This window comes from Rhamphochromis longiceps, linkage group LG16 (genome assembly GCF_057381845.1).
Source record: "Rhamphochromis longiceps isolate RC_006_pf linkage group LG16, R_longiceps_female_GT1.1, whole genome shotgun sequence".
Lineage (NCBI taxonomy): Eukaryota > Metazoa > Chordata > Actinopteri > Cichliformes > Cichlidae > Rhamphochromis > Rhamphochromis longiceps.
In genome coordinates this window covers 1,379,584-1,396,953 of record NC_140572.1, presented here as the reverse complement: position 1 = coordinate 1,396,953, position 17,370 = coordinate 1,379,584, and the positions used below count along the sequence as shown (strand labels likewise).

The window sequence follows — 17,370 nt, the reverse complement described above, 5'->3', positions numbered from 1 at the left end:
AACAATCACAAACAGTGAAAATTTGCCATCTTACAATGTGATTGCAGCCATTCCCCAACTCTCTGTGAATGGGACTCATGGATATTGATCAGTGGTTGTTGATCAATGGTCATGAGAATTTGCATAATTAAGATGAAGGAACTGACCTCCCGGCCCATTGTTCCTTCAGTGGGCTGGTTTCAGTCATTATGCAAATGTCCTGTTTATAAGATTGAAGGTAAGATGGCGGACTACAGGAACCACCTGAGATTCAGCCTCAGATGCCGACAAAACAGGATTACTCCTAAAAGTCTGCAAATGAGCTCTTCAGTTAAAGGCTTCCAGGCAACAAAAATCCTCCAGAACGCACAGCATCAGTTGCTTAACGGGTGAGGCAAACAGATTTTACCATCGACATGGTAAAATCTCAAGAGGAGACAGAGACTGACAATGCTTTTAGATGAGAGTACTCTTAAAAAGGTGTTTGACTTTACTTATTAGACTCGTCTAGCACAGCACAAGAAGTCTAAGACCAGGCAACAAAGGAAGTTTGACTTACTTGTTGTACGTCGGAAACCACAGCAATATACAGAGAGTGTCCTCAGCGGCCAGAAGAGACAAGGATGCGACACGGAGGATGTGGACAAGTGGGTGAAGAATTTGTCTGACAGACAGCTTACCCAAACAGAGAAAAACATCCTTGCTAAAGGGTTGAATTTTGCTGTCACACCGAGACAAATCCCGCTAGTGGAGCTGATCACAGCCACAGAAACAGCAATTCCAAACAACAATATTGCAGAAGTGGAAGCAGAGCAACTACGGACGAAAGTTTCAGCCTGTCTCAGCAATGCAAAGCCCCCAGCATCCAACATCACCACGGAGGAGAGGAAGGCACTCACATCACTTAGTGATGACAACAACATTATCATCCTGGAGTTGGCTGTCCGACTGCGGTCTGGAGTGTGGGGCCTTCCTGCTGCTGCAGAGTCGGGGCGGTCTGCCTCCCCCCACCGCAGGGAAAAGGGAAACACCACCTGGGTCTGGGTGCAGTTCCCCCCTCCAGGGGCGGGGGCACCTAGACCCGGTTTGTAGAGTACGCTTGGGGAGTGTGATCGTGTGTACAGCGTCTCTTTATGTCTGTCTCCACGTTGGTTGAGTGTGGAGTAAGTGCATATGAGAGCATGAGGGTGGGAATGGATGTTTGTGTCTGTGTGTGCCTGTATGTCTGTGTCTATATGTCAGGTTGGGTATCAGACGCCACCTCTCTGGGGACATCTCAGGCCCTCCAAAGTTTGGAGGCCTATCTCCCCCTACCACCACTTCCCCTGCCAGTGGCGGACTCCCTCAGACATCGGTGCGTTGGTGGTTCTTTGTGTCCAGGGATGGGCGTCCAGGTACACACCGGCTCACTCCTTGGCGGCCGCTTATCGGGGCCTGGAGCCTGGGGCTCGCTCGGGCCACTTCGGAGGTGGGGTGCCCCCGGCCTCTCGGCCTGGGGCTCGGTCATTCAGGCACGGCTGGCTGCCGGCGGAGCTCACGGGTGCGTCACTGCAACCCCCCTTGGCTTCTGCTCCATGGCTGCTGAGTGAGCCCTCATCTGGGACTCTCCTCAGCTCTTTCTGGGACAGTGGCGCGGCTGCCCCTCTGTTGGTCTTCCTTGGTCTCTTGTGTTCTGGGGGCCTCTGGATGTCTGGAGTTTCGATCTCCTCCATACCTGCTTCATGCCCTGGAGGACGGGGCTGTGGCCCCCCCACACCCTCTAGCAGATCATTACATGAAGGAACCTTTAAAAAAAAAAACAAGCGCGTCCATGCTCACAGGTGTACACACGGGTGATCACACCCACAAACTACACCCTTTTTGGCTCCTACCTCAAAGCACACTGTGTTCTGTTGATCTTATGTGCTGCACAATAATGTTTAATATTTAGTATTTACTGTCATATTCCCATATATCATTGTGATGTTGTTTATTCTATTACTCTTGTTCTCTTCTGCTTGTTTTCTTTTTTCTTTCTCAGCAGGTGATCCAGGTGATTGATATATGCATTTTTTTTCTCTGCCCGTTCTGTTGGTTTTTGGTTTTTGCCCTTCTCCCCCGTCCCTCTTCTCAGCTGTTTCTCTTTCCCTCTTTCTTTCTCCCCTTCTTTCCCCCAGTCAAGTCTGTCCCGTATTCAGTAAGTGAAAATAAAATAAACAATAAAAGGTGAATCAAATGGACCATTACGGCAAGGCTGGGATGGTCAGTTTGGTAAAGTAAATCCGTTGGGCATCTTTCTTTGCCTTTAGACAACAATTCTGATGCAAAAGAGCCAAACGGGACAGGCACAAGAAAAAAAGACAAGGAGGCGACACGGAGGATGTGGACAAGTGGGTGAAGAATTTGTCTGACAGACAGCTTACCCAAACAGAGAAAAACATCCTTGCTAAAGGGTTGAATTTTGCTGTCACACCGAGACAAATCCCGCTAGTGGAGCTGATCACAGCCACAGAAACAGCAATTCCAAACAACAATATTGCAGAAGTGGAAGCAGAGCAACTACGGACAAAAGTTTCAGCCTGTCTCAGCAATGCAAAGCCCCCAGCATCCAACATCACCATGGAGGAGAGGAAGGCACTCACATCACTTAGTGATGACAACAACATTATCATCCTGCTGGCAGACAAGGGTAGGTGCACAGTATTGCTAAACCAGAAAGACTATCATGAGAAGATTTTGTCACTACTCAGTGATGAAAATACTTATGAGCCCCTGAAACGAGGCCCAGGAAGTGGTTACAGGAAGAGGGTGATAGACTGTCTGAAGCAGTTAAACCAAGACAAGGCTATTGACCGGACCTCATACCACAGGCTGTACCCAGGGGAGTCTACACCAAGTCTGTATGGTTTACCAAAGATACATAAACAGGGTGCACCTTTAAGACAGATTGTCTGCATGATCAACTCGGTCACCTATAACATCTCCAAGCTTCTGGCTTTGATCTTCAACCCGCTGGTGGGCAGCTCTGAACACCACATCCAGAACACCCTGGATTTTGTTGAGAAGGTGAGAGATGTCATCATGGAGGCAGATGAAACCATGGTCTCGTACGAACTTACATCTCTCTTCACTTGCATCCCAGTCACAGAAGCGTTGGAGGTAGTGTGTAAGAGATTACAGGACCACTCTCAGCACCGACCACGTGTGTTTGAACTGTGTCTTGATTCCACCTACTTCACATACAAGGGTCAGTTCTACAGGCAGAAACATGGGTGTGCCATGGGCTCCCCAGTTTCACCCATCATGGCCAATTTGTACGTGGAAGAAGTGGAAAAGAGGGCTTTGCTCTCCTATCCTGGAACACCACCAAGGCATGGGTTCAGATGTACAACGCATCCACTTAACACACTGTTTGCTGCTACAGCTACACATGTTTCTTTTCCAACTATTTATTTATAAGTGACTTATGTATGTATGTATGTATGTATATATATGTATATATTGTACTATTCTTAGTTAGCGTATTGTCTGTCTTGTCTTAATGTTGGTTTAAAATGGAGCACTGTAACAAAAAATAATTTCCCCCAGGGATCAATAAAGTATTCTGATTCTGATTCTGATATGTGGATGACACCTGGGTGAAAATCAAATCTCAGGACGTACCACAATTCATAGATCACATTAACTCGGTGGACCAACACATCAAATTCACCAGGGAGGATATGAAAAGTGGCAGGTTAGCCTTCTTAGACTGTGAGATTTCCATCAGTAATGGAGGACATCTAAAAGCTGACGTGTACCGGAAACCTACACATACGGATCAGTATCTAAGGTTTGACTCTCATCATCCACTGGAGCACAAACTGGGCGTCATCAGGACGCTATAACACAGAGCGAACACCATCCCCACAGACACAGCAGCCAGGGAGGCAGAAGAACATCAAGAAGGCTCTGAGTAAATGTGGTTATCCCAGCTGGACTTTTGTCAGAGCTGGAAAAGCACCTAAAGAAAGCTCCAGCCGATCCAGGAGAGAAGGACAACCGCTGCCTAAGCAAAAACCTGCAGTGATCCCATATGTGTCAGGAGTATCGGAGCAGCTGAGACACATTTTTTCTAAACACCAGGTCTCTGTGGCTTTTAAACCCCAAAACACGCTGCGCCAAAAACTGATCCACCACCAGGATCGGGTCCCCCGACACAAACAGAGTAACATAGTGTACGCTGTTAAGTGCAGGAGGATTGGCAGGAATTATACATCGGGGAAACCAAACAACCTCTGACTAAGAGGATGGCACAACACAGAAGAGCCACCTCGTCAGGCCAGGACTCTGCAGTCTATTCACACCTACAGGCCAGTGGACACTCTTTCAAGGATGAGGATGTTCACATCCTGGACAGGGAGGAACGCTGGTTTGAATGCAGCCATTTACGTGAAAAGGGAAAGACCATCTCGGAATCGAGGAGGGGGCCTAAGGGTACATCTGTCACCATCTTACAATGCTGTGATTGCAGACATTCCCCAACTCTCTGTGAATGGGACTCATGGACATTGATCAGTGGTTGTTGATCATTGGTCATGAGAATTTGCATAATTACGATTAAGGAACTGACCTCCCAGCCCAGTTGTTCCTTCAGTGGGCTGGTTTCAGTCGTTATGCAGATGTTCTGTTTATAAGATTGCAACCTGCAGCTGAGACTGAAGACGTCACCTGATGATGACGAAACGTTTCTCCCGCAAAACGCTACGTCCAGATGAACAGAAACAACTTTTGGAGAGTGAAAATTAAAGTTGTTCTGTACGACAACAATACATTGAACCATTCAACATCATCTGAGGTCTACACTGTGTGAGTACAATGAAATAATTATTATAATATGATGTGTTAAATTTGTTTAGATCAGAGGAATAAGGAGGCATTGGTCTGTGTTTCAGTTTGGCTTAGCTGTAGCCTGAGAGTGTAATTGTTTAGAGAGAAAGGAATTTATGGACACTGGGGGTCTGCCTGCCTGCCAGGAGACAGGAAGCTACAGTTGGGGGTTGCTGATGCTGATGCTTGTACCTTTAATAAAAACTCATAATTGTTATAAACTTAGAAGTAGGTTTGCAGGAGACTCTCCACATGCTTATCTGTAAATGTAAGACAACAAGAGGCCAACGACCCAGTGGATGCAGAGTGGGGGTCTCGGTGTTTGTAATATGTTAACTCTGTTTTCTATGTTGTGTAGAGGAATTTGGTGTAGCTTGGGTGAGGAGATTACTTTTATGACCCCCAGGAAGTCACGTATGCAGAGACACACACAGTGCTTTGACTGTTACGACACACCCACACCTACATGCACACTCACTCACTCACTCACTCACTCACGTGCACTCACATAGACACACAGGCACGCGCACACGTGCTCGTGCATAAACACAGGCACAGAGCTTCCAGCACACCGTGGGGGTTTTATGATGGGGTCGCTTCTACAAAACTGTGTTTCACAGACAAAGCAGTGAAGATCTGCAGAGGGACACGTCTGCCCTTCTTAAATGACTGAGTCGGTGCCGTCTCTGGATGAGGAGGAATAAAAAGAACCGGGGTGAAACTGATTTCGCAACAACTGTGAGTCACTTTGTTTCAAATGAGGACATCTTAGAAAAGGCTGCCTTAGAGGGAAACGGTTTAAAATCGCCTTCGCTTGATGGGTCATGTTTGCTGTCTGGATGAACAAAGGCCATATGGGAAGTTACTACAAAGACACCCTCAAGAGTGTTCTTAGGTACAGGGAGGCTATCGTAGACTGAAGCTGTGTAGTTAATGAGATTAGCAAGTGTGGAGGGTTCTGGCTACACACAGGGTTTCAGGAAAAACACATGAATCCACAGTTCCTTCTCTCCTCAGATCTCTCACCAGACACAAGTTCCTCACCAGTCCTCCAAACAGTCTGCGCAGAAGATAACAGGGTAACTAACATCTGCAGGGAAAGGCAAACCACCACCTTGTGTAGACGCAGCAGATGAGATGATCAGGAACAGGTAAGCTCATTGCTTCCAGCAGCGTGGGAACTTAAAATATGTCCTCCAGATCCCTCTGAAACACAACAAACAAAGAGGAGAGCAAAAAGGGAGAGAGCGGTGAAGGTCCCAAACAGATTCCCCAAAGAGATTCTCCTGAACTCAGACCTGGTGACTGATGAAGTCACTGCGGTGATCATACCCAGTTTGACAGCATGAGACAACCTTTGCTTTGACATGGTACACTATCATGTTTGAAGTAGCCACTACAAAACCGTGAACTGTAACCATGAAGTGATTTCTGCAGTCAAAAACAACACAAACTTTGTTATTTAGATCACGTGTGATTGGTGTTAAAGCAGTCCGCCAAGAAAATTTCTGAAAGCGCTGTAACTACGTTTAAGAATATAATCCACCCACTGTTATCATCTTCAATGCCCTGTACCAACACAGAGCAGAGCAGCTATCTGAACGCTACCCCAACAGAGGTCGATCATCTTGTTAATAATTTCACCTCCTCACTACGTACGACTCTGGATACTGTAGCTCCTGTGAAAACTAAGGTCTCTAATCAGAAGTACCTGACTCCGTGGTATAATTCTCAAACACGTACCCTAAAGCAGATGACTCGTAATCTGGAGAGGAAATGGCGTGTCACAAACTTAGAGGATCATCATTTAGCCTGGAGAAATAGTTTGTTGCTTTATAAGAAAGCCCTCCACAAAGCCAGAACATCTTACTATTCATCACTGGTTGAAGAAAATAAGAACAACCCCAGGTTTCTCTTCAGCTCTGTAGCCAGGCTGACAAACAGTCAGAGCTCTGTTGAGCCAACCATCCCTTTAACGTTAACTAGTAATGACTTCATGAACTTCTTCACAAATAAAATTTTTCTCATTAGAGAAAAAATTACCAGTAATCATCCCACAGATGTAATATTATCTACAGCTACTCTTAGTACCATTGATGTTAAGTTAGACTCTTTTTCTCTAATTGATCTTTCTGAGTTAACTTCAATAATTACTTCCTCCAAACCATCAACGTGTCTTTTAGACCTCATTCCTACAAAACTGCTCAAAGAAGTCCTGCCATTAATTAATGCTTCGATCTTAAATATGATCAACCTATCTCTAATGATCGGCTATGTACCACAGGCCTTCAAGCTGGCTGTAGTTAAACCTTTACTCAAAAAGCATCTCTAGACCCAGCAGTCTTAGCTAATTATAGGCCAATCTCCAACCTTCCTTTATATCAAACATCCTTGAAAGAGTAGTTGTCAAACAGCTAACAGATCATCTGCAGAGGTTTATTTGAAGAGTTTCAGTCAGGTTTCAGAGCTCATCACAGCACAGAAACAGCTTTAGTGAAGGTTACAAATGATCTTCTTATGGCCTCTGACAGTGGACTCATCTCTGTGCTTGTCCTGCTAGACCTCAGTGCAGCGTTCGATACTGTCGACCATAATATCCTATTAGAGCGATTAGAACATGCTGTAGGTATTATAGGTACTGTGCTGCAGTGGTTTGTATCATATCTATCTAATAGACTCCAGTTTGTGCATGTAAATGGAGAGTCCTCTTCACACACTGAGGTTAATTATGGAGTTCCACAGGGTTCAGTGCTAGGACCAATTCTGTTTACATTATACATGCTTCCCTTAGGCAGCATCATTAGAAGACATAGCATACATTTACACTGCTATGCAGATGACACCCAGCTCTATCTGTCCATGAAGCCAGATAACACACACCAATGAGTTAAACTGCAGGAATGTCTTAAAGACATAAAGACCTGGATGGCCGCTAACTTTCTGCTTCTTAATTCAGATCAAACTGAGGTTATTGTACTCGGCCCTGAAAAGATTAGAAATATGGTATCTAACCAGATTCTTACTCTGGATGGCATTACCTTGGCCTCCAGTAACACTGTGAGGAACCTTGGAGTCATTTTTGACCAGGACATGTCCTTCAATGCACATATTAAACAAATATGTAAGACTGCTTTCTTCCATTTGCGCAACATCTCTAAAATTAGAAATATCCTGTCTCAGAGTGACGCTGAAAAACTAGTTCATGCATTTATTACTTCCAGGCTGGACGACTGTAATTCATTATTATCAGGAAGTCCTAAAAACTCCCTGAAAAGCCTTCAGCTAATCCAAAATGCTGCAGCAAGAGTCCTGACAGGGACTAGAAAGAGAGAGCAGATTTCTCCTGTTTTGGCTTCCTGTTAAATCCAGAATTCAAAATCCTGCTCCTCACATACAAGGTCTTAAATAATCAGGCCCCATCTTATCTTAATGACCTTGTAGTACCATATCACCCTATTAGAGCACTTCGCTCTCGCTCTGCAGGCCTACTTGTTGTTCCTAGAGTATTTAAAAGTAGAATGGGAGGCAGAGCCTTCAGTTTTCAGGCCCCTCTTCTGTGGAACCAGCTTCCAGTTTGGATTCAGGAGACAGACACTATCTCTACTTTCAAGATTAGGCTTCAAACTTTCCTTTTTGCTAAAGCATATAGTTAGGGCTGGACCAGGTGACCCTGAATCCTCCCTTAGTTATGCTGCAATAGACGTAGGCTGCCGGGGGATTCCCATGATGCATTGAGTTTTTCCTTTCCAGTCACCTTTCTCACTCACTATGTATTAACAGACCTCTCTGCATTGAATCATATCTGTTATTAACCTCTGTCTCTCTTCCACAGCATGTCTTTATCCTGTCTTCCTTCTCTCACCCCAACCAATCACAGCAGATGGCCCCGCCCCTTCCTGAGCCTGGTTCTGCCGGAGGTTTCTTCCTGTTAAAAGGGAGTTTTTCCTTCCCACTGTCGCCAAAGTGCTTGTTCATAGGGGGTCATATGATTGTTGGGTTTTTCTCTGTATCTATGAAGCGGCTTGAGGCGACTTTTGTTGTGATTTGGCACTATATAAATAAAATTGAATTGAATTTAATACAGACACTACAGTGAGCATCACAACCATGTAACATATTTTTACACCATGAAACAAACGATTTTTCATATCATCATCTGATATAAATACAATTGAATTGAATTGAATTGAAAATTGTCCAAACTTTTATAATCCCAGCAGTATAACGGATCGTCAACACAAGGCAGTGTGGGTTGTTGTACTGTGGTACAATACTGTTGATTTTAAAGCCTCAGCAGAAATGCAGATTTTTCAGGCATGTCTGTGTTTCTCTGTGTTCAACTGTCATGTTTGATGAGCCTGAGATTATCTCAAGATTTATCTTGAGTTCCTGGGAGAGAGCGAAAGAGAAATAAAACTTACTTCACTCTGAAGTAAGGTTGGTACAAAACAAACATGAACCTAGTTAAAAAACATTTCATTACTACAGATGATCAGCAGATGGCTAATGAGCTCTATTAATGTTATGTGTCATTGACGAGTGGGGATTTCACAGGAATGAAGGAGTCGGATTCCCTCTGTTGGAATGAATGTGGAGCTAATGACAGACTGTTGACTGATCCAAGTGTTTTATCTCTTTCTACAGTGAACATAAAACACTACATGTACAAAGGCTAATGCATGCTGTGGAGCCCTGCTCTCAAAAACCTAGGTCCATCTTCATCGACTGAAGACTTCAGAAATAAGAGTTTTTAAGAAATTTAAGAAATACGTTTTTAGAACATGTTTAGCTCCATCTATCGTTTGCAGTAAAATAGTTTCCCCACTACACAGGCTCTCCTCACTGACGAGTCTTTTGTTTTGGCTTCTTAAACTGGCCCCTGGTCTCCTCTGAGTGTTGTGGTGATGATGCCAGACAGCAGCATAATCTGTAAACTCAAACTAGCCCACCAGCAAACGTTTCAGCAAAGTCACTCAAACCCTACCCCATAACCTGATGTCAACATTAAGTGACCTGTGCTATTGTTTATTAATAACAACAACAACAACAACAACATTATTAATAATAATAATAATAATAATAATAATAATAATAATAATAATATAGATGCACTGTAAGCTTAGGAAAAATGAGGACAACATATGACAGATTTTTTTTTATCTGCTTTTGTTTTTAATGCAAAAATAAAAAGCAGGTCTATCATCTTCTAAGTGTAGTTTGTGCTTTAATTAAGAACGGAGGATTTCTTCTCCTCATTTGGATAATGATACGGCGCTGGCTGTTCTCATAAAAACGACTCTTTTAGAAGAACTTGGGCTTTGAGGGGAAAGTCTGCTTTCATCTACTGTAGATGGACATGCAAAAATAGAAATGGAACATGAGGATGGGCCACTGACAAAGCCACAAACAAATAAAAGCATCCAGTGGAGCCTGAGAGGAAGCCGAAAGGGAGGAATTGATGTCTGTTTCTGTTTTGAGCACTTCCTATCTGTGACTCACCAGGATCACTGAGAGAGCTGCAGCTCCCACCAGACTTCAAGACTTCTGATCTGTTGGGTATTTTTATTTTTACCCTTTTTTTCCAAGGATAAAAGTAAAAATTATGGTAATTTTATGTGGGAAGGTCACTGCACATCGAATCATTCTCAAATCACTCTTGAAGCACGGTTCATTAGGCTTTTCCTCCCACTCATCCAACCACCCACCCGATACTCATACACAGACACACAGTGAACATACCAGCGAATATTTTTCAGCCAATTTACACAAAAAGGAGGAGAAATAATCTGCTCAGTTTATTATTTTGGATACAAGCCGATGCTGAAATTACTCTGATGTAAAAAGGGATGGTTACTGTGGGCAGGGACGGGAAACTGTCTGTTAATCTGTTGCAAGGCTCATTGTTCATTAGCTGCTGAAAGTCATTCTCAATAACTCAATAACCTGTAACACTGGTTCTCATGTGGCACATTTCTACTGACAGTGAAGTGCTTTCTATCCCACGTTCACACACACCATCACTCTAGCAAACACGTTGGAAGAGTTCAGCATCTTGCCCAAGAACACTTTGGCATGCACAGTGGAGCAGCCGGGGATCAAACCACCAACCTTCTGATTAGCAGATGACCCGCGCTAACTCTCGAGCCACCGCCACCGGAATTAAGATGAAGCTGTGCAACCTTGACAGACAGGTTTTCTTACTTTTTCACTTACTTTAAGTGATGCACTCAAGTGCTTTCGAGTTTCAAGATGCTGTTTTCAAGTGTTTTGAATTGAAGCACAATTTAAAAGTAAAATGTTACGTTTACAGACTGTTAGTATCAATAACATGGTTATTTTTGGCTGACGAGTTCTCTGACCTGCTGGATTGAAACGGGTTTGTGTGGTTCACGAAATTCCAAATAAATTCAAATATGGCACTTTTGAAGTCCTTAAACACGCGTGCTGTGCAGTCATTCCATCTCTATCCTAATAAGGGCACACACATAATCTTTCTTTTAATTATTAATCGTTATCATTATTAATGTTATTATGGTCCAGCAGAGGTAGCACATTCACTGTCTGCCACTGTTGGCCCTACTGCCTCCACAGAGCTGTTTCCAGAATATGAGGTTCAAGCAGTCTGTGGACCATCAGCCAGCTGTGCTGAAAGTGAAGTTATACTGATTGCTGAAGTGAAACTTCTGAGTTCTGGTTGAATCTTGACAAACTTTGGAAATGAACTTTTGGCAAACACTTAAATCATCCACTTCCAACAACACATCCGAGGTGGCTGAAAATCCCTACAGTTCCCATCTACATGGGTGGCTACATCTGTGGGGCCATGAACCCGATTAACAAATCTAAAATCCAGAGTGCACTTCACAGATCACAGAAGAATAAAATGCAACGAGCCAGACTCACCATGGCTTCTGCTCTCACGTTCTGGCTGCTTGACACTAAGGATACCACGCGTGTTTGCTTCTCTCGTGTGAAATCAGAGACATGTATGTTAGTTTATCATGTTAATATCACTGTATATAGTGAGATGGCAAAAACAGCAAACAAAGGAAAAATGAATACATATATTTATCTACGTATTCATTGTATAAGACAAAAATAATCAGTATCCAGTCCATGTTTATTTATAGAGCACACGAAAAACCCAAAACAACACATTAAAAGTCACAAAACCACAGATTAATCAAAGGGGGGAAAATAAATAACAATAATAAATAAATAAAGGTATAAATAAAAAAAATAGAGAACAAAGTGTACTATAAATAAAACAGTTTCAGCTCTCGTAGGTCCCCGTGATGTGTGGGTGTGTCTTATCCAGGAGCTGAGCTGCCACCCATTTCTCCTGAGGTGGCAGCTCCCAGCTGACGTTACTCAGTGATCAGCCACCCAGCAGTATGTTACTGAAGCGCTGCTCACTCAGTAAGTAGGTCAGTCCCGGGTGGTGAGCAGCAGTGGTGGATTCTGTGTGTATTAACTGGGATTTGTGTTTTCTTTGGGCTGCTTGGGAGGAGCTGCTGATTTCTAAGTGTAGCTTTAATTTGACTAAAGTCTTCGTTTGTTTGGTTTAATTAGCAGTGTTCCCACCTCTTTGAGCTCTTTAAAAAAACAAACCTTTGGCTTTTTCGTTTCCCTGTCATACCATTGGTACTCCTGTCATTCCCTAGCGCTTATTTTGGGGCATGTAGCACTAAACTGATTATATATCGTTTTTAAAGAAACTTAAAACTGACTAGAAGCTAACTCTGTTAATACTGCTAAAATGCCTTTTAGAAAATGTGTTTTCAAATTTGATTCTGTTTAAAATCAAATCCACCCTAATATGGAGGAGGAGCTTATTCCATTATTTGGAGGCCACAAGAACAAAAGCTCAGTCCCCCAGGTGTTTCCATCATGACATGGGAGCAACAAACAGCTGGTCAGCTGATCTAAGTTGGAGACAGACCACTTAAAAGCAAACCTGTGTAAAGACTGAAGACAGGGGTCATGTGCTCACATGTGAGTGTCTCTGTTAGCAAATGAGCAGCAGCAGCTTTCTGAACCATTTGTAAATGTGATCGTGAGGCCTGATCAACGCCAACATAAAGTATATTGCAGTGATGAAGGCAAGTTGTCACAAATGCATGTAAAACTAAATTAACTAAAGTTAAAATGCTTGCATTTAGAAAGCCCCCTTTTCTCACTGTTATTCGCTTGTTCATTTTAAGAACTGTTTCAACTTTCACCCCACGATCGGAAGCACGTGGTTTAAACAGGATCTGGGGAAGCTTTGAAAAAGGTCTGAAATTTTACAGCAAAGAGGCATTCGGACCTCAGGGGGTTCCACTGCCTGTGTAAAAGTTACAGGTACATCATTAAAAGTCAGGGATGAAATGCTCTACAGTCAGCTGTTAAAGGTAATACAGGGTGGGCCATTTATATGGATACACCGTAACAACATGGGAATGGTTGGGGATATTAAAGTCCTGTTTGTGGCACATTAGTATATGTGAGGGGGCAAACACCTCAAGATGGGTGGTGACCATGGTGGCCATGAAGAAGTCGGACATCTTGTTGGTAATGTCACAAGAAAACAATGGTGTGCTTGGTTTCAACGTAACTTTATTCTTTCATGAGTTATTTACAAGTTTCTCTTTGTTTACAGCCATTGATATGTCGAAGAGGTTAACACGTGAGGAGCGGATGGAAATTGTGTTGATATCTGGTGAACGCAGTAACCGGGTCATTGCAGCAGATTTCAATGCAAGACACCCTACGAGACCACCCATCTCCCATGCTACAGTTAGCAAACTGCTTGCTAAGTTTCGTGAAACTGGTTCAGTGTTGGATTTGCCAAAATGTGGACGCAAGAAAACTGTCACTAATGAAGAAACATCAGTGGCTGTCCTAGCTTCATTCAGCGTAGCACTCGCCGCATGTCACTGGAGAGTGGCATTAGTCGAACATCCCTTCGGCGGATATTAGCTACTCACAAATGGCACCCTTACAAACTCCAGCTACTGCAGCATCTCAGCGAGGATGACCCAGATCGGCCACAGAATTTGCAGAATGGGCAAAACAAAAACTGGAACAGGAAACTCAGTTCATGCAGAAGATTTTGTTCAGTGATGAGGCAAACATTTATGTGAATGGTGAAGTTGACAAACAAAACCACCGCTATTGGTCTGACACCAACCCACATTGGATGGATCCCTCCAAGACTGTTGGAACAACAAAAGTGATGGTTTGGTGTGGTATATGGGGTAAAACAATAGTGGGTCCATTCTTCATCAATGGAAACCTCAAGGCCACTGGATATTTGAAATTGCTACATGATGACGTGTTTCCCTCTTGAAACTCATGAAAGAATAAAGTTACGTTGAAACCAAGCACACCATTGTTTTTCTTGTGACATTACCAATAAGTTTGATGTGTCACATGGCCCTCTTCTTATTGAAAAAACAAACGTTGCATTCAAGATGGCCGACTTCTAAATGGCCACCATGGTCACCACTCACATATACTAATGTGCCACAAACAGGACTTTAATATCACCAACCATTCTCATGTTATTACGGTGTATCCATATAAATGGCCCACCCTGTAGAACGAACTGCAAACAATAGCGCAGAAGTTGCCAAATTTTCAGTAGCTACAAACCTCCAAACTTGTGACCTTCAATTAGCTCAAGAACAGTGTGCAGAGAACTTTCTGTGGAACAGATTTCCATGGCTGAGTAGCTGCATCCAAGCATACACGTAAAGTAGATGTAATGTCGGCATATTACACACACGTAATAATAATTCTTAATAATTAGAATTCCCAAATCCCTATGCAGCTTTACTATGTTTCATCCAGACTGATTAATGATAAATAAAGAGTCAATGTTTTATATGCATTTTGTTTGGTCTATGAACAATATGCACCTCACTGTCATGGTGTTTTGTGCAGTAAAACTCAATAAAATGTCAATATTTCAAGTTCTCAAAGGCCATGGACAACTTTGACTTTTTCCTCCTCTCTGCATACAAACTGAAATCAGCTGACTGTAGCATAAGGGATTAGGAAACGTCTTTTTTTCTATCCACCCATCGTGCATTAACAGCAACACTGTATCACTATTAGGAACACTGTTATGTATATTACAGCATTAAATGGTAAGTAGACCGTAGAAATGCCTTTACTCTGTTTTGAGCATCAGTGTGCTTTCTCTCTCTCATTCATGCAGTGTTGTACCTTTACCTTTTCTGTACACACACACACACACACACACACACACACACACACACTGAGGCATGGACAGGAGAAGCAGGGGAACAATCCATCAACCTTCCAAATGGTAAATGACCCGCTGCCCCTCCCAATGACTCAGGAACTGCTTAGGGTTAAATTTAGGGTTGCATTTATTATTATTTTTGTTTGTGTGTTTTCCATAATTTCACAAGTACAAGATGTTACTTTTTAAATCATCTGTTTCCACTTTATGATAATATTTCCATTTGCAAAACAGGTGAAAATTCAAAAGGGAAAATGTGAAGAAAGCCTGCTGTTTTGTAAAGTCTTTCTGGGTTATGTTTTATGTTTAAAAAAAGGTTTTTAGTGAAGAAATAGACTGCTGAGTAAAAGAAAACTCTAGAACATTGAAAAGACCTCAAGGACATTCCTAGTTTTCAGTGAGGTCACATCGGTGATGGGCTAATGTATCCCTCACCATATGGGACACCTTCACAGTTTATAGGAGCAGCCTTCAGGGAAAAGGCCAGCCGGAGTCAGCCGGTCTGTGGGCTTCAGGGAGGCCTGTGTAAGCTGCCTGCTGAAAGGGTGCCCTTCATTTCTAGACAGCGTGCCCTTTTTAAAATACAATCATAGATAGAGAGTGAGCGGCTGCCTTACCGCTGTCTATCCCAATTCATTCACATACACTGCCTCAAGGGCCTCATTTGGGTAGCTATAGCTATAGCCTCATGGTCAAAACATGACCTTCAACACCCTGCTGCAATCAGACCTCCTCTCAACTATGCATATACTTTTTTATTGTCAGGTGATCTGTATCATAACTGTATCATACGGATCATCAAAATAAAGGTCGCCATAAAGTTTAAGTGCAAGCACTTGAGCTCAGTGTGCTTACAGGTACTATTAGTAAATGAAGGTGCTTTGTTGTTTCTTTGTTGGGACTCTCCTTTGGTTCCTGCCATCCGCCTCCACATACCTAATGTCCTTATTTGTGGGCACTACCTGAGGTAGCCTCAGGCTTTAGTGGACCACTGCATTGCTAACAGTTAGTGAAGCTGGCTGATGACCTTAGCTTACCTTTTTCCTTGCACGGAGAACCTGGGCCCTGTTTCAGGAAGCCGGTTTAGTGCAAACTCTGAGTAAGTATACCCTGGGTTAACGGAAACTCTGGGTTTTCGGTTTCACAAAGCGAGTTTAGATTAATTCTGAGTGAGTTACTATGACGACACACTCCGTGAAGCTAACCTGCCCCCTAGCAGGTTTACTTCAACTAACCCTGACCTTCTCCGCCTCTTTGTCAGAAACCTGACTGTAGGAAGTGTCAGACATGGCGTGCTCCTTCCTTGAAGAGCCAGTAGATGTTGAAGCACAAATTCTCCGCAGAGCTCTCCGCCGGGAGAGAGTGATTAGAGCGCGTTTGGACATTTTATCATTTCCTGATGATTTCCTGTGTGAACGTTACCGTTTTTCAGCACAATCTATAATTTATTTGAATAACATCCTCAGGCCATATATTACGCATGTGACACATCGCGGAAATTCTCTCAGTTCTGTACATATTATTTGTATTGCACTTCGGTTTTTTGCAAACGGGAGCTTTCTGTATAATATTGGTGACGCTGAGCACGTTTCCAAGGCTACCGTCTGTCGGGCAGTCAGGAATGTTACAGTTGCACTGAAACGTCTCCTGCACTCGTCTGTGGTGTTCCCCGGCCATAGACCCACAAGATTTATCAAAGAGGGATTCCACAAAATTGCAGGTATCAGGATGAACGAAACTTAATTCATGATGTGGTGATATTTGAACTACTACTTAAATTTTACATTTATGTTCACGGTTCCCAGGCGTGATTGGCTGTACAGATGGCACTCACATTCCAATCATTGCTCCTTCAGTAAATGAAGGAGACTATGTGAACAGGCAGTCTTTCCACAGCATTAATGTACAGGTACATAGTTCCCTGTAGCATTTCAAACTAACAAATTATTTCATTATAGTAATGGATGCTAATTTGTGTTCTCTGCACTGTGAAGATCATATGTGATGCTGCCAACATTATCACAAATGTGGAAGCCAACTGCTCAGCCTCTGTGAGTGGTGGTGGTGGACGACCTCCACCTGTTTTTCGGGCCTCCGCTTTTTTTCTAGTGGCTATAACGGGGTCACATTTGAGCATACAGAGTAAGCAAATATGTACTTGTAATGTGCTCAGATAATTTCAATAAGTGCTTACAGAAAGAAAATTAATGTAGCCTCTAACTGCAATTGATTTACATCGGACAAACAGACCAAGCACTATGGCTCATAATACAATTACACCTTACCTGTTT

General features: G+C 43.1%; 1 long non-coding RNA gene and 1 pseudogene across 1 annotated transcript; both read left to right on the top strand.

The window, feature by feature from the left end:
- Positions 1 to 222: 222 nt before the first annotated feature.
- LOC146650348 (uncharacterized) lies at positions 223 to 4,512 on the top strand (annotated as a pseudogene).
- Positions 4,513 to 5,466: 954 nt separating this feature from the next.
- Positions 5,467 to 13,616, top strand: LOC146650347 (uncharacterized). The gene is made up of 3 exons (XR_014907826.1): positions 5,467 to 5,565; positions 5,845 to 5,978; positions 13,469 to 13,616. It is a non-coding gene; the product is annotated as an uncharacterized LOC146650347 (long non-coding RNA).
- Positions 13,617 to 17,370: the final 3,754 nt, after the last annotated feature.